At 43.7% G+C, this 24,873-nt stretch overlaps 1 long non-coding RNA gene across 1 annotated transcript in view; it reads right to left on the bottom strand.

Annotated features, from left to right (window-relative positions):
- Positions 1-24,873, bottom strand: part of LOC139033771 (uncharacterized) — a 97,496-nt gene that overhangs the window by 69,836 nt on the left and 2,787 nt on the right. The window lies entirely within an intron of this gene.

Here is a 24,873-nt window from a genome sequence, read left to right as displayed (position 1 = left end):
GTGGGGTATCTCTTCACGGCTGCTCCAGCAAAGCACAGCCACTGCTCCTTACCTTGGACGTGGGGTAGCTCCTCTCGGCTGCCATGCTGACTTTGGACATGGAGTAGCTCCTCTCGGCTGCCGCCCCTGACCTTGGACATGGGGTAGCTCCTCTCGGCTGCCGCCCCTGACCTTGGACATGGGGTAGCTCCTCTCGGCTGCCACCCCTGACCTTGGACGTGGGGTAGCTCCTCTCGGCCACTCCTGTGCTATGCAGCCCTGGCTCCTGCCCCACACAGCCCCAGCCCCGGCCCCGCTCAGCCGCCGCTCCTGCACCACACAGATAGACCCACATACCCGTGATCAATTAATTTTCAACAAAGGTGCCAAGGGAGTTTGAAGGAGTAAGGACAATCTTTTCAACAAATGGTTCTGAAACAGTTGAATATTTGAAATAAAAAATTAACCAGATAACTACTCATATCATATATAGAAATTACTTAAAGTGGATCATAGATCTAGGTGTAAAATCTTAAACTATAAAACTTCTAGAATAAACCATGAGATAATACCTCTGCAATCTTATATTTGGCAAAAATTATTAAATAGAATACAAAAAGCATAAACTAAATGGAGAAATAATTTAACTAATGTCCAGCAAAATAAAAAACATTTGATCTTCAACAGATACTGTAATAAAAATGAAAAGGCATGCCACAGACTGGGAGAAAATATTTGCAAAACATAATCAACAAAGGATTTGTATGTAGAATATGTTCTTAAAATGTGTAGCTCAATAGTAAGACAAACAGCCCAAAGAAAATGGTAAAGTTTTTGATATGATATTTCAAAAAAAGAAGATGCCAAATAAGTACATCAAAATATGCCTCACACCATTAGTCATTAGAGAAAAGTAATTCAAAACCACAATGAGATACCACTTCACAATCTCTGTAACATTGTATATGCACTGTGTGCATGCTCAGTCATGTCTGACTCTTTGCGACCCCATGGACTATAGCCCACCAGGCTCTTCTGTCCATGGGATTCTCCAGGCAAGAATACTGGAGTGGGTTGCCATGCCCTCCTCCAGGGGATCTTCCTGACCCAGGGATTGAACTTGCATCTCTTACGTCTCCTGCACTGGCAGGCAGGTTCTTTACCACTAGTGCCATCTGGAACTAGGATGGCTCGAATTAAAAAGTGTTAGTGAGGATGTGGAGCAATTGGAACTTTCATACTCTGCTGGTAGGAATATAAATTGGTATGGTCACCTTGAAAAACTGCTTAAAGTTAAAAATACCTCTTCCTTTCCTCTTTGGATTCCTTTTATTTCTTTTTCTTCCCTGACTGCTTTGGCTGTGTGTATGCCAGTCGCTCTGTTGTGTCTGATACTTTACGACCACATGGACTGTAGCCCACCAGGCTCCTCTGTCCTTGGAATTCTCCAGGCAAGAATACTGGAATGAGTTGCCATTTCCTTCTCCAAGTGACCTTCCCGACCCAGAGATTGAACCCGGGTCTCCAACACTGCAGGCAGATGCTTTACCATCTGAGCTACTAGGGATGACTGACTGCTTTGGTTGTGACTTCCAAAACTATGCTGAATAAAAGTGTTAAGAGTGCATATCCTTGTGGTCTTTCTGATCATAGAGAAAATGCTTTTAGCTTTTCACCACTGACTATGATGTTAACTGTGCGCTTTTCATATATGGCCTTTACTATATTACAATATGTTACCTCTATGCCCATGAAATTGTCACTGTTTGCAGGTGATGTAATACTATACATAGAAAATCCTAAAGACCCTACCTGAAGACTATTAGGGCTCATCAATGAATTTAGTAAAGTTTCAGGATACAAAATTAACATACAGAAATCTGTTGCATTTGTATACATAAAAATTAACTATCAGAGAAATTAAGGAAACAATCCCATTTACCATCACATCAAAAAGAATAAAATAGCTAGAAATGAACCTATATAAGGTAGGGAAACTCAGCTGGGAAAGAATCCACCTGCAATGCAGGAGACCTTGTTTCATTTCCTGGATTGGGAAGTTCTCCCAGAGAAGGGATAGGCTACCCACTCTAGTATTCTTGTGGCTCAGATGATAAAGAATCTAAATGCAATGTGGGAGACTGGGGTTTGATCCCTGGGTTAGGAAGATTCCCTGGAGGAGGGCATGGCAACCCACTTCAGTATTCTTGCCTGGAGAATCCCCATGGACAGAGGAGCCTGGTGGGCTACAGTCCACGGGGTCGCAAAGAGTCAGACATAGCTTAGCAGCTAAGCACACAGCACAGGGTAGGAAAAGACCTGTACTTGGAAAACTATAAGACATTGATGAAAGAAATTGAAGATGACACAAACAGATGGAAAGATATACCATGTTCTTGGATTGAAAGAATTAATATTGTTAAAATGACCATACTACCCAAGGCAATCTACAGATTCAATGCAATCCCTATCAAAATACCAAGGGCAGGGATGGGGAATACATGTATATCCATGGCTGATTCATGTCAATGTAAGACAAAAACCACTACAATATTATAACGCAAAATACCAAGGGCATTTTTCACAGAACTAGAACAATAATTTTAAAATTTTGTATGAAAAACACAAAAGAACCCCAAATAGCCAAAACAATCTTGAGAAAGAACAGAGCTGGAAGAACCACGGTCCCCAACTTCAGACTATACTACAAAGTTACAGTAATCAAAATGGTATGGTGCATGCTAGGTCACTTCAGTAGTGTCCAACTCTTTGAGAACATGGACTGTGGCCCTCCAAGGTTCTCTGTCCATAGTATTTTCTAGGCAAGAATACTGGAGTGGTTTGCCTTGCCCTCCTCCGGACAATATTTCTGACCCAGGGATTGAACCTGCATCTCTATGTCTCCTGCATTGGCAGGTGGGTTCTTTATCACTAGCTCCACCTGGGAAGCTTGAAAAACAGTATGGCACTGGCATAAAAACAGACACATAGCTCAAACAGAATGTAGAGCCCAGAAACAACCCACACAATTATGATCAATTAACTATGACAAAAGAGGCAAGAATACACAATGGAAAAAAGACAGTCTCTTTAATAAGTGGTGCTGGGAAAGCTTGACAGTTACTTGAAATTAGAAGATTCTCTAACATGATACACAAAAAAACAAAAACAAAACTTCAAAGTGGATTAAAGACCTAAATGTTAGACTGGATACTATAAAACTCTCAGAGGAAAACATAGGCAGAATAGTCTTTGACAAAAATTGCAGCAATATTTTTTTGGATCTGTTTCTTAAAGTAAAGGAAATAAAAGCTAAAATAAACAAATGAGGCCTAATTAAACTTAAAAACTTTCATACAGCAAAGGAAACCATTGACAAAATAAAAAGACAACCTACTAAATGGAAGATATTTGCAAATGACACGACTGATTAGGGGTTAATATCTAACATATGTAAACAGCTCATACAACTCAAAAATTTAAAAAAAAAAAACCTGATTAAAAAATGGACAGAAGAACTGAATAAACATTTTTCTAAAGAGAAAATGCAGATAGCCAACAGGAAAAGATGTTAATCATCAGGGAAATGCAAATCAAAATCACAATGAGATATCACTTCACACCTGTCAGAATGGTTATCATCAAAAAGAACATAAATAAAAGAGGCTGGCAAGTATGTGGAGAAAAGGGGGCCCTCCTATACCAATGGTGGAAATGTATACTGGTGCAGCCACTGTAACAGTAAGGAGGTTTTCTAAAAAACTGAAAATAGAACTACCATACGACCCAGCAATTACACTCCTGAGTGTATATTTGGGGAAAAAGAAAAACCGATTCAACCTGATACATATACCCTAATGTTCATAGCAGCATTACTTACATTTGCCAAGGTATGGAAGAAACCTAGGTATCCAACAACAGATGAATGGATAAAGAAGATGTGATATATTCAATATACAATGGAATACTACTCAGCTTTAAAAAAAGAATGAAATTTTGTCATTTGCAACAACATCAAAGGACTTGAAGGATATTATGCTAAAAGAAATAGGTCAGACAGAGAAAGACAAATACTGTAGGACATCACTTATACATAGCATTTAAAAAATACAACAACTAGTGAATATACCAAAAAAGAAGACTCATAGATATAGAGAACAAATTATTAGTTACCAATGGGGAGACAGAAGTGGAAAGGGGCCATATAGAGGTAAAGGAAAAAAAGGTTATTCCTGGATGCTATGAAAGTATGTTTGTGAAACTTTTGAAAATTGTAAAGCACTATAGAATTTAAAGAATCTTTCATCCAATAATAAAGTATCTTATTTAATTTCCATATAAAAAGTTAAAAATATCATATATTCCATCCAATTCATACTCAAGACATGAGATGTGAAAATAATGTCCACAGAAAGATTTGTACATAAATATTTGTAGCTGCTTTATTTGCAACAGCACAAAACTGGAAATAGTTAAAATATCCATCAACTTATGGGTATGATGAAGATGGATAAATGAACTGTGTTACATGTATGTAATGAATACTAACTAAACAACAAAACCAGAAGTCAACTATTGATACATGAAGCAGGACTAAATCTCAAGATAATTATATTTGTGAAAGAACTCCTATTTCCCTCCCCCAAATAAGTACATATAATATGAATTTCAACTTATATAAAAATCTATAAAATGCAAATTAATCTATATTGAAAGAAAGCAGATGGGTTGTTGCATATGACAGTCTAGGGTAGGAAGATAAGGAAAGCAGCATGATAAAAGTTTTGGGAGTGACAGACATCTTCATTATTTTGATTATGGTGATAGTTTCACAGTATATATGTCTGTCACAACTTATCATTTGTACACTTTAAACATGTACAACTTACTGTACCTCAACTATACTTCAAAAAGCTGTAAAAAAAAGTCAATTGTGTTTCAATGTGTTTTCATGAAACAAGAAATGGGAAAAAGATTTTAAATACCATCGCCAACCATCAGATCGAGAAAGGAGTACATCAAGGCTGTATATTGTCACCCTGCTTATTTAACTTACATCCAGAGTTCAGTTCAGTCACTCAGTCGTGTCCGACTCTTTGTGACCCCTTGGACTGCAGCATGCCAAGCCTCCCTGTCCATTGCCAACTCCCGGAGTTTACTCAAATTCATGTACATTGAGCAGAGTACATTATGCAAAATGCTGGACTGGATGAAGCACAAGCTGGAATCAAGATTGTCAGGAGAAATGTCAATAATCTCAGATATGCAAATGACACCACACTTATGGCAGAAAGCAAAGAAGAACTAAAGAATCTCTTGATGAAAGTGAAAAAAGTTGGCTTAAAACTCAACATTCAGAAAACTAAGATCATGGCATCTGGTTCCATCACTTCATGACAAACAGATGGGGAAATAATGGAAACAGTGACAGACTTTATTTTGGGGGGCTCCAAAATCACTGCAGATGGTGACTGCAGCCATGAAATTAAAAGACGCTTGCTCCTTGGAAGAAAAATTATGACCAACCTAGACAGCATATTAAAAAGCAGAGACATTACTTTGCCAACAAAGGTCCATCTAGTCAAAGCTATGGTTTTTTTCCAGTAGTCATGTATGGATGAGAGTTGGACTATAAAGAAAGCTGAGTGCTGAAGAATTGATGCTTTTGAACTGTGGTGTTGGAGAAGACTCTTGAGAGTCCCTTGGACAGCAAAGAGATCAAACCAGTCCATCCTAAAGGAAATCAGTCCTGAATATTCATTGGAAGGACTGATGCTGAAGCTGAAACTCCAATACTTTGGCCACCTGATGTGAAGAACTGACTCATTTGAAAAGACCCTGATGCTGGGAAAGATTGAAGGCAGGAGGAAAAGGGGAAGACAGAGGATGAGATGATTGGATGGCATCACTGACTCAATGGACATGAATCTGAGTAAGCTCTGGGAGTTGGTGATGGACAGGGAAGGCTGGTGTGCTGCAATCCATGGGGTCACAAACAGTTGGACATGACTGAGCAACTGAACTGAACTGAAAACCATCAGAAGTGTCAAATACCTAAGAATAAATCCACCAAAACATGTTTAAGACCTCTAGACTGAAAATTACAAACATGGTTGAGAACAATCAAAGTGGAACTGAATAAAAGGAGAGAAATCCCATGTTCATGATAGGAAGGCTCAATATTGTTGAGATGTTAATTATCTTTCATGTGATTGCATTCAGTGCAATCTACATCAAAACTCCTAATTGGTTTTTTATGGTAATTGAGAAATTATTTTAAAAATATATATGGAAATGCAAAGGATCCAGATAGCCATCTTGAAGAATCAAACAAAGTTGTAGGACTTATGTTACCAGATTTCAACTTGTAGTAAAAAAAAACTATAGCAAGTAAGACAGTATGGTATTAGCACAGATACAGACGAACAGACCCATGAAACAAAACAGAGGGTCCATAAAAGATCCACACATACATGGTAACACAACAGAGTCACTGCAATTCAGTGATGAATGAATGATCTTTTTAATAAATCCTGCCACAGCAATTAGATTATCATCTGGGAAAAGAAGAATCCTTCTAGTTCATATCATACACAAAAATAAATTCCAGATGGATGCAGATCTACATGTGAAAGATAAAACAATATTACTTTTAGAAGAAAAATGAGAAAACACCTATATGCCCTTAAGTATGCAAAGACTTTTTAAACTAAAAATAAAAGCACATAAAAGTTATTGCAAAGGAAAGCCACATAGTGGGAGAAGATATTTATGATATGTGCATCTGACAAGACTCATATCTAGAATTTAATAGGAACTCCTACAAGTAAATAAAATAGCAAAAAATCTCAATGGAAAAATCAGCACACAACCTAAATAGCATTTCACAAAATAAAACATCTAAATGTTCAATAGACATGTGAAAAGTACAAAAAAATATAAAAATGAAAATTAAAAACCCAATACAATACCATTATTCACCCATCAGAATGACTAAAATTAAAAAGGCAAAAAATGCTAAATGTTGGCAAGAATGTAGAGCAGTTAGTAGTAGTCTCTTATGTTGCTGGTAGAAGTGTTAACTGTGTAACCATGTTGAAAACTCTTTGCCAGGATCTATTAAATCAAACATACAAGTACCCTATGATCCAGCATTTCTACTTAGGAATATATCTGACAAGGATGTGTGCATATGTTCAAGCGTGCATGCTTAGTCACTCAGTCATGTCTGACCCTTTGCCACCTCAAGGACTGCAGCCTGCCAGGTTCCTCTGTCCATGGGGATTATTCAGGCAAAAATACTGGACTGGGTTTCCATGCCTTCCATCAGGGTATCTTCCCACCCCAGGGACTGAACCCAGGTCTCCCGCATTGCAGGTGGATTCTTTACTACCTGAGCCACCAGGGAAGGCCAAGAATACTGGAGTGGGTAGCTCTATGTCTTCTCCAGGGGATCTTCCTGACTGAGGAATCGAACTGGGGTCTCCTGAATTGCAGGTGGATTCTTTACTAGCTGAGCTACCAGGAAAGTCCAAAAAGGAGATGCTGTAGTTGCATGGGCTGAGAATAATGTTTTGTATATGTTCAAGACATATACAAAAGTGTTCACAGAAGCACCATTCCTCATAGCCAGAACTGGAAACAACTCAAATGACCATCGACTGTAGAATTAATAAATGCAATATATTCACACCATGGGAACAAACAAGCTATAAACATATAGACAAAGGCTACGCTGATGATACTGAGTAAAACAGACAGCCAGACATGTAAGATTCATGCAGCAGGACTCATTTCTATCAAGTTCATAAGCAGGGAAGGGTAATCTACACATGCTGAAAGTCAAGGTAGTGGTACTCTTAGGAGCAGGAGCGACTGAGACGGGGCATAAAGGGACCTCTCGTCCTGTTCTGTTACTTGATCTGGGTGCTGGTTATGACAGGCTCACCATGTGAAATTCGCCCATCTGTACACTTATGTCTTGAATCTTTTTCTTATGAATGTCACACTTATCAAAAAAAGGTGACTCTCCGAGTGAAAAGGGCTTCCCTGGTGACTCAGATGGTAAAGACTTTGCCTGCAAGGCAGGAGACCCAGGTTCAACCCCTAGGTGAAGAAGATCCCCTGGAGAAGGAAATGGCTACCCACACCAGTATTCTTGCCTGGAGAATTCCCTGGACAGAGGAGCCTGGTGGGCTACAGAACATGGGGTCGCTGAGTAGGAAACGACTGAGCGACTAACACTCTTGAGTGCATGATGAAAACCAATAGAATTCTGGAGAGAGAATTTGGGATGTTTATTTATCTGTATTTAAAGAAAACTAAGATTATGACATCTGGTCCCATCACTTCAAGACAAGGGGAAGGGGAGAAAGTGGAAGCAGTGACAGATTTTCTTTTCTTGAGCTCCAAAATCACTGCAGATGGTGACTGCAGCCATGAAATTAAAAGACGCTTGTCTTTGGAAGGAAAACTATGACAAAACTAGACAGCATATTAAAAAGCAGAGACATCGTTTTGCCAACAAAGGTCCTTATAGTCAAAGCTATGGTTTTTCCAGTAGTCATGGACAGAGGTTAAGAGTTGGGCCATAAAGAAGGCTGAGTGTCGCTAAAGAATTGATGTTTTTCAACTCTGATGCTGGAGAAAACTCAAGAGTCCCTTGACTGCAAGGAGATCAAACCAGTCAATCCTAAAGGAAATTAACCCTGAATATTCACTGGAAGGACTGATGCTGAAGCTGAAGCTCCAATACTTTGGCCACCTGATGTGAAGAGCCACTCACTGGAAAAGACCCTGATGCTGGGAAAGACTGAGAGCAGGAGGAGAAGGGGGCAGCAGAGGATGAGATGGTTGGATGGCATCATTGACTTAATGGACATGAATTTGAGCAAACTCTAGGAGCTTTTCTGGTGGCTCAGGGATTCTCAAGAGCCTTCTATAGCACCACAATTCAAAAGCATCAGTTCTTCAGCACTCAGCCTTTTTTATGGTCCAACTCTCACCTCCGTCCATGACTACTTGAAAAACCATAGCTTTGACTATACAACTATACAGACTTTTGTTGGCAAAGTGATGTCTCCACTTTTTAAATACACTGTCTAGGTTTGTCATAGCTTTTCTTCCAAGAAGCAAGCGTCTTTTAATTTATACTACCTGGGAAACTGACAGGGATGGAGGATACAGTGGGATACATGGGGTTGATGACCATGCCCAAGCACCACTGAAGCTTTTTACCCAGGGGTCACAGACTTTTTCCTTAAGGGCTGGACAGCAGATATTTCAGACTTGGCAGCCCATGCAGTCCATTGTAACACTCGGTTCTCCTGCTGTGGCACAAAGCAGCAGGAAACAATATGTCAACAAATAAAACTTTACTCAAACAGGCTGTCTGTCAGATTTGATCCATGAACTGTGCTTTGCTCATTCTTACTCTATACTGAAGAAAAGTAGTGAACAGCTAAGGGTGACTAACCAGACAAGTGATGGCTTTTGAAGAAAGAATATTTCTTTTTTTCCAGTAGCAGAGAGAAGAAAGCTGAGGGCCAAAGTCAGGACTCCAGGATGTCATAATTTGTTGTTTTCAGTTGCTAAGTCATGTCTGACTCTGAGACCTCATGGATGCCAGGCTTCTCTGCAGCACTCCAGTCTCCTTTGTCCTGCAGTATCTCCTTGCTCAGTCGTGTCCGACTCTTTGCAACCCCATGGACTGTAGCCTACCAGGTTCCTCTGTCCATGGGATTTTCCAGGCAAGAGTACTGGAATGGGTTGCCATTTCTTTCTCCAGGGGATCTTCCCAACCCAGGGATTAAACCCAGGTCTCCCACATTGTAGGCAGATGCTTTACCATCTGCAGATTCTGATTTCCGTTAAGTCTGAGTGGGGCTGGAGAGTCTGTATTTCTAACAAGCTCCCAGGTGCTGCTGCTGGTGTGAACCATGCTGCGAGTAGAAAATCTCAGTCTACTAGCAAGAAATCTGTGGGCATTTCACTATACAAACAGGTGAAATGAAGAGCCAAGAAAGAAACATGGTAGGAGGGTCAAGGAACCCAGATTCTGATCCCAGTTCTCCTGTCTGTAAACCTGTGAACCTGGACAAGTTTCTGCACCCTCTCAACCTCAGCTGCCAGGTCAGGACTCCCTGACCAGCCCCACGCTCCTCAAACACTGTCTGAGCAGAAGTACTGCAGGTCGGGGCAAGGTGTCTAAGGTTGAATCAGACCCAGTGCTGCCCCTCTGAGCTCTAAGAACATAGACAGTAGCCTGCCTTGCAAGGATGAGAAAAGGAGTTAAGACCAACAAGGGCTGGAGAAAAGAACCCCTGAACTCTCACTGCTGCCAGACAGCAGGTTTTATATCTAACACCACTTCATAAATCCTCGCCATCCACATGCTGGTTGTTTTCAGTTTCCTAAGGCTGCTCTCTCCCACTAGCTGGACCTCTCTCTTCAACATGGATCTTCTGATCTCTGAATTTTACCCCACCCTCTTCCTGGAAAAACAAAACATAACACAATAAAAGACTCGCTTCTGCCTATTCAGCTCCACACTTATTACCTAGACTATATTCATGTTTCCCAAAATGCAATACACATCAACTACAAACAGCCTGTGATATATAGACAAGTGTCACTCTGGTAGTTATGTTTTTAAGGGGTTACCATCTGTTTATGGTAAATGATAGTCCTTCTACTTAGAGTAACAATGTAAAATCTCCTTTACAAATAAACAAAATGAGTCTATAACAAGGAAAAGCAAATCAAAACCACAATTAGATACCACTTCACACCAAGTAGAATGGCTACAATTTTTCAAAAAAGATAATAATGAGTATTGAAGAAATTGTAACCCTCATACAACAGTCTAACAGATCCTCAAAAGGCTAAACATAGATTTATCATGTGACCAGGTAATTTCACTCCTAAATATATCCAAGAGAACTGAACACATATGTCCACACAAAAACTTGTACACAAATGTTCATAGCATTAGTCACGATAGTGAAAAACTGAAAACAATCCTGATGTTCATCAAGAGATAAATGAATAAATAAAATGTGACCTATCCATACAATGGATTTTCCAGCTATACAAAATAAAGTTCTGATATATGCTACAACGTAGATGAATCTTGAAAACATTATGTAAATGAAAAAGCCAGACACAACAGGCCACATATTTTTATGATTTCATTTATATGAAACGTCCAAAATGGGAAAGTCCATAGAGATAAACATCAGATCAGTGGTTTCCTAGGGCTGGAGATTGGGTGAGCTGGGGAAAATGGAGAGTGACTGCTAAGTGGCTTCTTTCTAGGGTGATGAAAATTGGGGTGTTCAAAAACTGATGAAAGTAATACTTACACAACTGTCAATATACTAAAATCACTAAACTGTACACCTTAAATGGGCAAGTTGTATTATGTGAACTATATATCAATAAAGATTCTATAAAATATATAAAAATATTAGGTAACACTACAGGTGGCATACAAACACGAAAAAAGCATTAAGGAGACAAAACAAAGATTAGGAAACACTGGATTAGATCAGCAGTCCTAATAATCCTATGAGGCGAATGCTTTTTTCTTGTTATAAGGAAACTGGCTATGGTTTTTCCAATAGTCATGTACAGATGTGAGAGCTGGACCATAAAGAAGGCTGAGCACCAAAGAATTGATGCTTTCAAATTGTGGTGCTGGAGAAGACTCTTGAGAGTCCCTTGGAAAGCAAGGAGATCAAACCAGTCAGTCCTAAAGGAAATAAACCCTGAAATTCATTGGAAGGACTGATGCTGAAGCTGAAGCTCCAATACTTTGGCCACCTGATGTGAAGAGCCGACTCATTGGAAAAGACTCTGATGCTGGGAAAGATTGAGGGCAGGAGGAGAAGGGGGTGACAGAGGATGAGATGGTTGGATGGCATCACTGACTCAATGGACATGAGTTTGAGCAAACTCTGGGAGATGGTGAAGGACAGGGAAGCCTGGCATGCTGCAGTTCATGGGGTCACAAAGAGTTGGATATGACTAAGCAACTCTACAAAAACAAAGGAAAATGGACTAGTGAGAGGTGAGCGTGTTCACTTGAGAACAAAGAATTCTAAGTGGATTTTGAATCCAGGTTGTTGACCCCAAGACCAGTGCTCTTACCTGACATGCTCTACTGCTTCCTGGGGTCCCAGTCCCAGAATTCAGCTCCCATCTGTACTTTTTCTCATGATGCCTCTCTGAGACTTGGGTCTGAACTACACCAATGAGTATCACCTACAACTCTGACCTGTGTAACCAGGAGAATATCACAGGAATGGTGGCGTATAATTTCTGAGGTTAGGTTGGATCCCTTACTTGGGAGAACGCGTGTGTGTATGCTCAGTCATGTCTGACTCTTTGCAGCCCCATGAACTATAGTCCACCAGGCTCCTCTGTCCATGAGATTTCCCAGGGAAGAATACTGGAGTAGGTTGCCATTTCCTCCTCCAAGGAATCTTCCCGACCCAGGGATTGAACTCATGTCTCTTGTGTCTCCTGCATTGGCAGGGGGGTTCTTGACCACTGAGCCACATGAGGAGCCCCTTGGAGAATATTAGTTGACATTCTGAGTTAGGGAAAGATCTACATGGCAAAGAAACTGAGGCCTTTAACCCACAGTCATGTGAGTGAGACATGTTGGAAGCAGGTCCTCTGCAGTCTCACGAGAAGCCCCAAGCCAGAACCACTGAGTGAATCTTCTCCTTATTTCCTGACCCTGGAAACCATAAGGTACTATATATTTGGGCTTCCCTGGTGGCTCAGAGGTAAAGAATCTGCCTGCCAATGCAGGAGACGTGGGTTTGATCCCTGGGTCAGGAAGATCCTCTGGAGAAGGAAATGGCAACCCACTCCAGTATTCTTGCCTGGAAAATCCCATGGACAAAGGAGCCTGGCAGGCTACAGTCCATGGGGTTGCAAAGAGTAGGACACAGAACTCAGCAACTAAACAGCAACAACTATGTATTTACTTTTTAAGCCATGAGGTTTGGGGTAACTTGTTATTCAGCAATAGATAAGCAGTACACACTGTGACCAGTTTCTGCCAATGGTACACGAGTTGAAAAATTACACACTGCTTCCAGGTCCAGGGTGCGAGCATGCCTTTTCTACTTTCTCTTCCTCTTCCTGTAGAGACCTTTTCTTTTGCCCAAACAGATATCTCCACAGTCATGTTCATAGAAGCATTACTCACAATAGCCAAAAGGTGGAAGGAACCCAAGCATCCATCAACAAATGAATGGGTAAACAAAATGTGATCCAACCATATGCAGAATATTATTCAGCCTGAAAAGAGAGGGAAATCCTGACAGGTGAATGAACTTTGAGGACATTATGTCAAGTGAAATAAGCCAGTCACAAAAGGACAAATACTGTATGATTCTACTTCCATGAGGTCCCTAGAGAAGTCAGGGTCCCAGAGACAGAGAATACAACGGTGGCTGCCACTGGGTGGAGGAAGGGAGAAGGGGGAGTTAGGGTTTAGTGGGTATAGAGTCTCAGTCTGGATAGATGAAGAGTGTTCTGGAGATGATGGTGGTGATGGCAACACAACAGTGTGAATGCACTTAATGACCCTGAACTGTTCTCTTAAAAATAATTAAGATGGCAAATCTATGTTCAGTTCAGTTCAATTCAGTTGCTCAGTCATGTCTGACTCTTTGTGACCCCAAGGACTGCAGCACACCAGGCTTCCCTGTCCATCACCAGCTCCCAGAGCTTGCTCAAACTCATATCCATCAAGTCAGTGATGCCATCCAACCAATTATGTTATATCTATTTTATCACAATAGGAAACATCATGATATGCCCAAAAGGTGTTATTCCCTCTGCTGACCCCCTAAGCACCTGTGCTAAGGTATGAGGTTTGTGGGCTAACTCTTTTTCCATCCATTGTTCCCAGAGTCCGCTGTGGACAAAAAGAGTGGGCTCCCTGTATTTAGGATAGAGGTTCACCTGCATGGATGAGGTATGCAAAACAACAGTGGCTTAAATGAGATGGAAACCCTTTTCTCCTGCATGCAGTCTAGAGGCAGGTAGTACGGGGCTGGCATGGACACTTGGCTCCATGTGGTTATTCAGGGACTCAGCCTAGGTTCATGCACTCTGCCATCCCCAGAGTAATTTTCTCAACCATGTAGTTCAAGGTGGCTCAAGACCATGTCTGTGTCCTAAGCAGCAGGGTAAAGAAGGCAGGGAAGAGGGGCAAATCTCCTGTATTTAAGACACTGTCATTTGGGGTCTCTGCCCTAGAAGTGGAATCCATTGCTGCCTGATGTTTTTTTCCCCAAACAGAAAGTGAAATTGAAAGTGTTAGGCACTCAGTCGTGCCTGACTCTTTGTGACTTCACGGACTGTAGTCCACCAGGCTCCTCTGTCCAAGGAATTCTCTAGGCAAGAATACTGGAGTGGGTTGCCATTTCCTTCTCCAGGGGATCGTCCCAACCCAGGGATCAAACACGGCTCTCCCACATTGCAGGCAGACTCTTTACCCACTGAGCCACCAGGGAAGCCCTGTGACATACCCAAACAGGGTCTCAGCTATGTTCTGTCCTTTCACACAGCCATGGGGGATTCCTGGGTGGCTCCATTGTAAAGAATCCACCTGCAATGCAGGAGTTGCAGGAGACGCAGGTTCGATCCCTGGGTCAGGAAGATTCCCTGGAGGAGGGCATGGCAACTCACTCCAATATTCTTGCCTGGAGAATCCCATGGACAGAGGAGCCTGGTGGGCTACAGTCCATAGGGTCACAAAGAATCAGACATGACTGAAGTACCTTTGCACACACATGCACCCAGGGAGGTCACTGGCAGAAATCTTGGGAGCTCCATGTTGAAATTAATAGGACCTCAGCATGGGTGGAACCTGGGTCCTTGTATCACTGCATGGAAAATGCCTGAGAGGGCTTGGCATACTGAGAGTAAATCTCAAATGTATGTAAGCACTGGGATTTCTGTGTTCATGTGTTACAGCCACCAGCATTCTCTTAACTAACACAGACTTTGTGAAGGGAGCTTGGGAAGCATCCTAACACAATAAGGCTGAGGCCAGGTCAACAGCCTTGGGAAGCAATGGGAAGACGGCTTTGAAAGCCATAGCTGCCCGCTTAGGAGCTATGTGGGTCATTCAAACTGTTTCAGCCCGGTTAGCTCAAATGTAAATTGGAGGAGACAAAGATATGCAAACCACACACTATTTGTGGTTGGGAACTGAGTGAGGGAAACTGCAAGAAAGACAGTTGAGAAAAATCTACTTGGGGAAGCGACAGACACCTGTCCCCTTGCCACTCTCCAAAGAGGAGAACAGATGGGCATTTAGAAATGGGCACAGCGCACCGTAACTCACAGTTTGATGAGAAGCAAATGGCCCACTGGGTGCGGTGGGGGCTGGGGGCTGATCTTTAAGTCATGGCTGTATTCTCAGCCTCCAGCAGGAAGCTGTCTGTCTCGGGCTTGGCAACAGCTTTGATTCAAGACCTCAAACGGGCCCCTGAGAGCTCACTTGGTTGGGTCTCAGACTGGGTTTATAGCATAGACCAGGCAGCCCAGGAATGAGAGTCTGGACCTCTTCTCAATATATCTCAACAGGGCGGCACCGATCTAGAAAAGCTGGGACATTCACACTCTGGCTGCCACTCTGGGGACTGTGGCCACCACGGCGCTCACAGCAGCATTGAAAGCACAGATGCTTCAGGGACCGCACAGAGCGCTTATCAGTGTGAAGAGGCTGGCTGCCATATAACAGTGAGTGGCTGGTACTCCGAGCTGTGCGGCAAATCGGGCATGCGTACAGGCTCATTTCAGCCCACAGCCGAGCTAAAGGCTTGAATCTGAATTTATTACCTGCTATGGCTCGTTTTTATAGACTAATAGAAATATGTCACATAAGTAACTTAAACTGCTCTAGTAGCCACATTTAAAAAGTGTAAGGAGAAAGATGAAATTAATTTTAATATCCTAAAATACTTAACCCAATAGATAATTCTGATCACCAATTCCAATATGGGTGGGGCTTTTCTCCCCCCACCAAGCAATTCTCAAGACACCAGCTCCGTGTCCTACCATTCAGATCAATTCTAGTGTTATCTACCCAGAAACAGCATCAGATTCTTCAGACTAAGGGCTCTGTCCCACAAGACTGCACCCTCCCCGACTTCAGACGCCAATCACAAGTGCAGGCTGCCACCTGTGCTTCTGGCCAACAGGCTATAAATCCCAGGATCCCATGCCCCCCTCCTTGGGTCTGATTACTGTGCTAGAGCGGCTCAAAGAACTCAGAGAAACAGCTTATTTGCTAGACAATTGGCTTATTATAAATGGATATAACTAAGGAACAGCAGATAGAAGACATGCACAGGGCAAGGTATGGGAAGGACATCCTTGTGATCACTAACCTAGAAGTGATGAGCCTGTCCATTTAGGTTTTACAGAGGCTTCATGATATAGGTCCCATCACTTCATGGCAAGTAGAAGTGGGAAAAGTGGAAGCAGTGATTTTATTTTTTTGGACTCCAAAATCACTGCAGATGGTGACTGCAGCCATGAAATCAAAAGATACTTGCTCCTTAGAAGGAAAGCTATTACAAACCTAGACAGCATATTAAAAAAACAGAGATATCACTTTGCCAACAAAGGTCCATGTAGTCAAAGTTATGGTTTTTCCAGTAGTCATGTACAGATATGAGAGTTGGACCATAAGAAGGCTGAGCACTGAAGAATTGATGCTTTCAAACTGTGGTGCTAGAGAAGACTCTTGAGAGTCCCTTGGAAAGCAAGGAGATCAAACCAGTCAATCCTAAAGGAAAATCAGTCCTGAATATTCACTGGAAGGACTGATACTGAAGCTAAAGCCAAGGCTCCAATACTTTGACCACCTGATGTGAAGAGCTGACTCATTGGAAAAGACCCTGATGCTGGAAAAGATTGAGGGCAAGAGGAGAAGGGGGGCAACAGAGGATGAGATGGTTGGATGGCATCACCTACTCAATGGACATGAGTTTGAGCAAACTCTGGGAGATAGTGAAGGACAGGGAAGCTTAGTAAACTGCAGTTGATGGGGTCGCAAAGAATCAGACAGGACTGAACGACTGAACAGCAACTATAAAGGGACACCTAAGGAACAGCACATAGAAGAGATGTGTGGGGCAAGGTATGGGAAGGATGCTCTGTGTTCACTAATCTAGAAGTTCTCCCAATCGTATCCAGTTGGGCTTTATGGAGTCTTCATGATACAGGCACAATTCACTGGCCATTAATGATTAATCCGACCTCCAACCCTTCTCCCTTCCCTAGAATCAGGGAGTGAGAAGGAAGCTCCACCCCTCTATTAATGGTTGGTTCTCTTGGCAATCAGCCCTCATTTTTAGGTGTTTTCCAAAAATCACCTCATGCTATGACTGGACGCTGTGGTGGAAAGAGACTTGCTATGAATAACATACCATTTCCCTGTTATGGCTCTGAAGGATTTTAGGGACTGAGAACAAGAGACCAAATATGACAAAAGATGTTTCCACTCAAGGGTTTTGAGTGCTATGAGCCAGGAACTGTGGATGAAGACTAAAAGTATATGAGAACTATAGTTTGATCATCTGAATGATTAAATGCATATTTCTTATAAATCACAATATCATACCCACTAATCCAAAATACTACCATTTCAGCATATAATCAATGTAAAAAATATTGATGAGCTATTTTACATTCTTCATTTTTATACTAAGTCTTCAAAATCTGGACTGTGCTTTATATATCCAGTAAGACCAGTCACATTTAAAGCACTTAGTAATCACATGCAGCTGGTGGCTGCTCTGCCGGACACTTCAGTCTTAGGTAGTTTGTGTGTGAGTGTGTGTGTGTGTGTGTGTGTGTGTGTGTGTGTGTGCACGTGCTCAGTCGTGTCTGACTCTTTGCAACCCCATGGACTGTAGCCCACCAGGCTCCTCTGTCCATGGAATTTCCCAGGCAAGAATACTGGAGTGGGTTGCCATTTCCTCCTCCAGGGGATCTTCCCAACTCAGAGATCAAACCCGTGTCTCTTGCATCTCCTGCACTGACAGGCAGATTCTTTACCAGTAAAGTCACCTGGGTTGGCATGCCCCAAACCAGTGAGCATCTCTACACCTCTGTACCTCTGCCTACACTGTTCCCCCTGCTTGGCAAAGCCTCCTCCCCTTTGCCCACCTGAATGCCTGCTCACACTTCAAGGGCTTAGTGCAAATGACACCTCCTCCCTGAAGCCTCGTCCAGTCCCGAGGATGAGGGCACTCTTCCCCCCGTGCTCCCATAGGACCTTGTTTCCACCTCTATCTGAACACCCACCACACTGGATTATGTTTGTTAACTTGCTGAAAGGCAAGATCTGAGCCATCACTAGCACCCAGTACCTTGCTGAGCACACAGCAGACTATGGAGGCAACTGCAGGCTCTTTCTGGGATGAGGAAATCAGGGCACCAGGAAAATTTCTTTAGACGTTCCCCATTGATTTTTGTTGTTGTTGTTATGGATAACAAAAAAACCAAGGTGGTGTAGAGAACACTGCTTGGAGGATCACTGTTAACAGAGAAATGGACCCCGAGAGCTATGATTTGGGGCTGGATGTATCGTTGATAGTCACCCAGTTCTCAGCTTATGCTCCTCATTGGAAACATCTGAGCAACCTCGAGGTACAGCTGTAAGGCACTGTATATCCGGAGCCCATGGGGAGCACAGTGATCTCCCAGCTGTGTAACCTAGGGTCAGGGTTGCCATGTGTCATAACAGGGTCAGGGCCACCACGTTGCACAATTCCCGAGTGATGATCTGAATGGTGCCGCTGGGGCTGAGCACACACAGCCTGTTGGCGGGACGCAGTCATTCTGTAAGCCCCACCCATAGGTAAACAAAAAGGTCTTGACATGTCATTGGCCTCAGACATCTGAGCCAGGATATCAGGGAGATGAGATACAAGCACAGGGAAGCTTGGAAGTGAGGAACCACGAGCGTTTACAACACAGAGGCCACCCAGCTCCGGGAGGGCTGTGGCTCGAAGTCCAAGTGCAAAATCAGGGTTTGGAAACTTGGAATGGCTCTCCTCCAGAAACGGCCCAGACGGGGCTGTTCTTCAAAGGTTCACATTCGGGACCTAGTGATCAAATTTTGAGCTAACGATCTTAGGCTCAGATGAGGACTTCTTCCTTTGCCCTCTCTTCTTTCTGCTTAGGTCAGACAGGGAAAGGCAAAGTTCACGTGGGTGAAATCACCGGCTGTAAGAGGGCTGTGGCCAGACCTGGCAGGTCAGAGGGTAAGTCAGAGAAGGGACTGAGGTTCAGTTCTGGTTCCACTGGGTAAGGGGCTCAACCTCTGAGCTTCTGTTTCGTTATCTATAGAATGCAAATATTATATTATTCCTGCCCCAGAGTGGTGCTCTACACCATACCAGAGAAGGGGTGCACAAGGACCCAAGTGCAGCCTGTGAAACCTATGTCAGTCAGGGACTTCCCTGGTGGTCCAGTGGTTAAGAATCTGCCTGCCAGTGCAGGGGACACGGGGTCAATCTCCAGTCCAAGGAAGATCCCAAATGCCTTGGAGCAACTAAGTCTATGTGCCACAGTTACTGGAGCCCACATGCCCTGGAGCCGGTGCTCCACAGCAAGAGAAGCCACCACAATGAGAAGCCCGTGCACTGCAACTAGAGAGTAGCCCCTGCTTGCCACAACTAGAGAAAGCTCTCTCGAAGCAACAAATACCCAGTGCAGCCAAAAATAAAAAAAAAATTTTTTTAAGTGTATCAGCCACTTGTGTAACAAGTCCCATTGTCCCCTTCTGGAGTAGGGGCTGTGGGGACAGCAGCCATGTGGGGAGTGTTATTCTCACAATGATGTCAGCAGATAAGTGGGCACAGCCAACTGTGTAGAACAGTTAAACCACTACTTGGCCACTGTGACTCACAGGGGTGAGCCCAAAGTCAAGGCAAGGAGAAGGATAGTCTGCCCTTCGTGGGGCCACAGAAAGAATGAGGGTATGAACACAATTATGGGGGAGTGAAGAGACAGGACCAATCATTCAATCTACTACAGTATACAGACAGATTTGTCATCTACTGGTGCTCATTCATGCAAACATTTCAGTGGAAAAGCAGGTGGTTCTTTTAGTATTTCCTTCCTACAAAGACAGCTGTCCCAGACATTGTGGCAGTAGATAAGTAGATGGAGTGAAGACTTAACGGAGATGGCTAGTGGTCAAGGAGAGGGAAGCACTAACAGCAAGGCTCCCCCGTCCTTCGTCCTTCCATCTAAATTCTGGTCCTACCAGTAAAGACCTTGCCTGAAGCCAACACTGAGGGCATTCAGGGGGATGAACAAATGTATAAGCCTCACCCAAAGCAGTGGCTCAAAACAACAGGCTTTGACTATTACGGCTTTTAAGTCAGGAGGCAGCCTGGGCTGGGTTTGCTCATCCTTCTGTGGGTCACCGCAGACTCTGCTTCAGTTTGGGTTTGTCTGGGGGCACCTTAGCTGGGGAGGTTCTGCTCTGTATCTTGTTTTCCTCCTGGACCAGCAGACTGACCTGGAAAATACTTTTGAAGAAGCAGGTGAACAGAAAGACAGTCTGTCAAGGCTTGGAACTCACACATCCATCACTGGATTGTAGACTTATTAGAAAAATGTAAGTTTATTAGAAAAAGGATGGTGGTAATAATGATGAATTGATGCTTTCCAATTGTGGTGCTGGAGAAGACTCTTGAGAGTCCCTTGGACTACAAGATCAAACCAGTCAATCCTAAAGGAAATCAACCCCAAATATTCATTGGAAGGATGTTGCTGAAACTGAAGCTCCAACACTTCAGGCACCTGATGCAAAGAGCCAACTCATTGGAAGAGACCCCAATGTCAGGAAAGATCGAAGGCAAAAGTAGAAGGCAGAGTCAGGGTATGAGATAGTTGGATGGCATCACCGACTCAATGGACATGAGTTTAAGCAAACTCTGGGAGATTCTGAAGGACCTGAGAGTCCGGCATGCTGCAGTCCATGGCACTGCAAAAAATTGGACATGACTTAGCGACTGAGCAACAACAATTGGGCAAGGTATTTCCAGAAAACTATGTTCTCCATGACTCCCATAATTGGGAAATCCCATCCCATTGTGGTGTCCCTGCAATGTGCTGGTCCAGCTTCCACCTGGACACTCCAGCTCTGAGGAGCTCACCACCTCCTAGAATAGACTATTCAGACTGGACAACTTGCCCGAAGTTCTTTCTGGTACCCAATGCCTTCTTGCTTCCTCTCTTTGATCCTGGTCCTGCCACACAGGTTTTCCGTCCGGCAGCCATTCACACGGTTGAGGACCGTGCTCGAGTCTCTGAGTGAGCCAGCAGTAGCACACCCAGACAAAGGTGAGCAGGACCATCACCACACCGTGGGGTGCTGAGCTCCACCCACTGGGAGATTTACCCGACACGGCGCCTTCCCTCGCCCTCCTATCCAGTCCCAGGCTGAGCCCTCTGCGTTTCACCCCTCCCCAAGCCCTCGCCCCTGCCATCTCACTCTAGTCCACCTTTGTCTGTTCTTTGCCACTGTCACCTCCCTTCTCTAAGCTTCCATCCTCTCCTCTGGCCAGGGTCACTGCAGCAGCCTCTTCACTGTCCCCACCTGCCCCATAGCCCACTTCTCACCCTGCAGCCACAGTAATCTCATTATAGCGCAAAGCTGCTCATACTGCCCACTGCTAAAACTTTCCCCACTCTGCACTCTGGCCTCAGTCCTGGGGATCATTTATCAGGACCCTCACATCCCTCCTCCTCCAGGTCATTGCTACTGTCCCTTCAGGCTCTGGCTCATCTATCACCTGCCCGGACCTCCTTGACGAGGTCGGACCTCTCAGTTACAAGGTCTCCTAGCGCCGAAGACCTTTCCTTCGTGGTGCATACCACTGGCTTTCCATTCACTACTGTGACTATCTGACTAGCAGCTGCCTCCTCCCATAACAGCGGGTGGTACGCTGGCTGGGTAGGGTAGGTGGGACTGATTGATAGTGTCTGTAGCATCTTCAGTGCAGACTTCCCTGGTGTAAATACAACTACCATGACAGATTTCAAGCTACCAACAACTGTGGCTTGCAAAAACCCTGAAAATGTCATCATCAGCTTCCCCCAGGTGGTCTGAGGTGGTCTCTAGCATCCTCCTGGGGCAGGCCTTGTATCCGCCCCTCTTAAGACCAATATAGTATCTGAAAAACAGCTCAAGAACCAATAAGTATTTGGTGAATGAATGAATGAACAATGCTGAAGTTTAAATAAGCCTTCAGGACAGTAATTGCTGATTCTAGAAGATAAAAGACTTCTAATGCTTGCCTCAGGAATGAGATTTCCCAGGTGATACAGTGGTAAAGAATCTGCCTGCCAATGCAGGAGACACAGGTTCAATCCCTGGGTCAGGAAGATCCCCTGGAGGAGGAAATGGCAACCCACTCCAGTATTCTTGCCTGGGAAATCCCATGGACAGAGGAGCCTGGTGGGCTGCAGTCCATGGGGTCACAAAGAGTCAGACACGACTTAGCGACTGAGCATGCACACACACCTCCCCCCTCCAAGAAAAGAGTAGGGAGCAATTAAAAGGCAGAAATGTCTAGTATTCTCATTTTACAGATAAGGAAACTAAAGCTTAGAGTAATTTGCCCAGGTGGTGGAGCCGGGCTTTGAACACAGGAAGTATGATGCTAAAACCCATGTTCCTAACCATTATGCGATGCTGCATCAGGACCAGCTCTGGAAATGAGACATGCCTCATATCCCCATCTCTACTCCAACCTAAGGACATTCACCCCATGGATATGGTGTGCGCTCGTCAGATCACTGAACCTAAACAAAGAAATAACCTAATAGAAAAGGTCCAGAGTTGAGGCTGTGAAATGATAAGGGAGATGTGGGCTTTTCCGGATAAAGACAGAGAAAAAGAGGAAAGCTTTTCAAGAGCCATGAAACAATCATGGAGATGGACTTTAAATATTTATTTACTGAATTCTAGTAAGAGGACACTGACCTGGTTAATTTTCATAAAGGGAAATGCTAAAACTTGAGAGGTGAGTTTGGGACATCAGGATTTGTACTGTGTTCTCCGCATATGGCCTTGCTTCATCTTGAAGACCACCATGGTAGATGAGGATAATCAGCTCATATTAATGAACTGGAGACATCAAAGCTCAGAAGTGAGGGGAGGTAGACAATGCCACGGAACCCATCAGCAGAACTGAGCCTGGGTTCCCCAGCCCCTCATGCTGCTACTTCACGTTACTTCCCAAGCAGGTCTTGTAAAACCATAGCTGCTCAGAGGAAATCAACTCCTGTAGCTAACTACGCTGATGGGCTGTACAAAGTGAAAATGTAATCAGATTCAAAGGAGGTTTACATAGATTCTCGGGTATAGCCTAATATTGCAATAATAAAATCCAGTAATATATCTCTAATTTCAGATGTAGCTGTTCATTTAACAAATGAACTCTGAGGCGCTTACTGTGTGTAGGGACCATCATGGTCAAAGACGATCTTGACTGCTCATTCTGTATGTGGCACTGAGGATCACCGCAAAGAAAATGAAAATGCTGATGCAGAGTTTTTAGCATGGGAGAAGATGGAGTCAATCTAGAAGAAACGTCTGGGACAATCAGATTGTGGGCGTAATTCAAAATGCCAGGGTCAGGGATTTGATTTTATCCTGTAGGAAAAGAAGGACCAATGAAGACATTTAAGCAAAGGAATGACATCACCACCACCATCATCCTGATCACAATAAAAATAAAAAATACTATTCACAGAGCACCAACTGTGCTCAAGACAACTACCCTCAAACTCAGTCCATAAGGTCATAACTGACATTAACCCCACATTACAGAGGAGAACCCTGAGGCAGAGGTAATACAGCTTATAAGGGGCAGAGCCTGAATCTACCTGAGTCCAGTTCACTCTCGCACCAAACACTCCATAGGATCTCTGCTTTTGAGTATACGCAGGACAGCACCTGGGAGTGGAGGTTTGGGAGCTATCAACATTTCATTGGATGGCTAATATAACGAGAAAGACCCAATTTAAGGGGAAAGAGAGGAGGACCAGAGAAGCGGAAAGAGAAACAGTAAAAAAAAAAAAAAAAAAGGCAGGCAATGCCAAGGAAACCACGCAGGTGGAAATTTTAAGAAGGGAAGACAGGTATAATGGTGCAGAAAGCGACCTAGAGATCAGGCAGGATGGGGAGGGACAAGGAACTGTAGGATTTGTCAACTTAAGAGGGCTTCCGGGACTTCACAGACAGCATTTTCAGGGGAGTGGCGGGGGTGGACGCCAGATTGCTGTGGGCTGAGGAATGAGTGGGAGGTGAAGAAGGGGCAGGCAGCATGTAAACTTACTCTTTCAAGAAATATGATAGTGAGGGGGAGGGGAGGAAGGAAGCCTGAAAGGGGAAGATGGAAACTGGAAGCATTTTCTGGGGGAGATAAAGGTGGGGAGAGACTCAAGCAGTTGTACACCAGAATGAAGGAGAAGCTGAGGACACGAGACAAGGAGGCTCTTCTCCAGAGCCCCAGAGAGAGCTCCAAGGGATGGATGGAGGGCTCAGTGTGGGGTGTTACAGACAGCTCACATGGCTGGACTTCTTCAGGACTGTGAAATCACAGAGAGGGGGCCTGACTATCTCTGTGGCCCCTTGCAAACCTTACCTTCTTTTGCTTTTTTTCTTCCTTCCTCTGGTCTTTCCTTCTTCTCTCCACAAATACTTAGTTAGCACCTACTACGTGCAGGCTCTTGTGTTAGGTTCTATGCCTTTTAAAATAAACAAGGTGGGTACATCACCCTCTCAGTTGAGTGGAAAGACAGATATTAAACAAGATGATACATAACTAT

The sequence above is a fragment of the Odocoileus virginianus genome, unplaced genomic scaffold (genome assembly GCF_023699985.2).
Source record: "Odocoileus virginianus isolate 20LAN1187 ecotype Illinois unplaced genomic scaffold, Ovbor_1.2 Unplaced_Contig_2, whole genome shotgun sequence".
NCBI classification, from domain to species: domain Eukaryota; kingdom Metazoa; phylum Chordata; class Mammalia; order Artiodactyla; family Cervidae; genus Odocoileus; species Odocoileus virginianus.
Note: the sequence above shows the minus strand (reverse complement) of the source record. Positions and strands in the feature narration are given on the sequence as shown.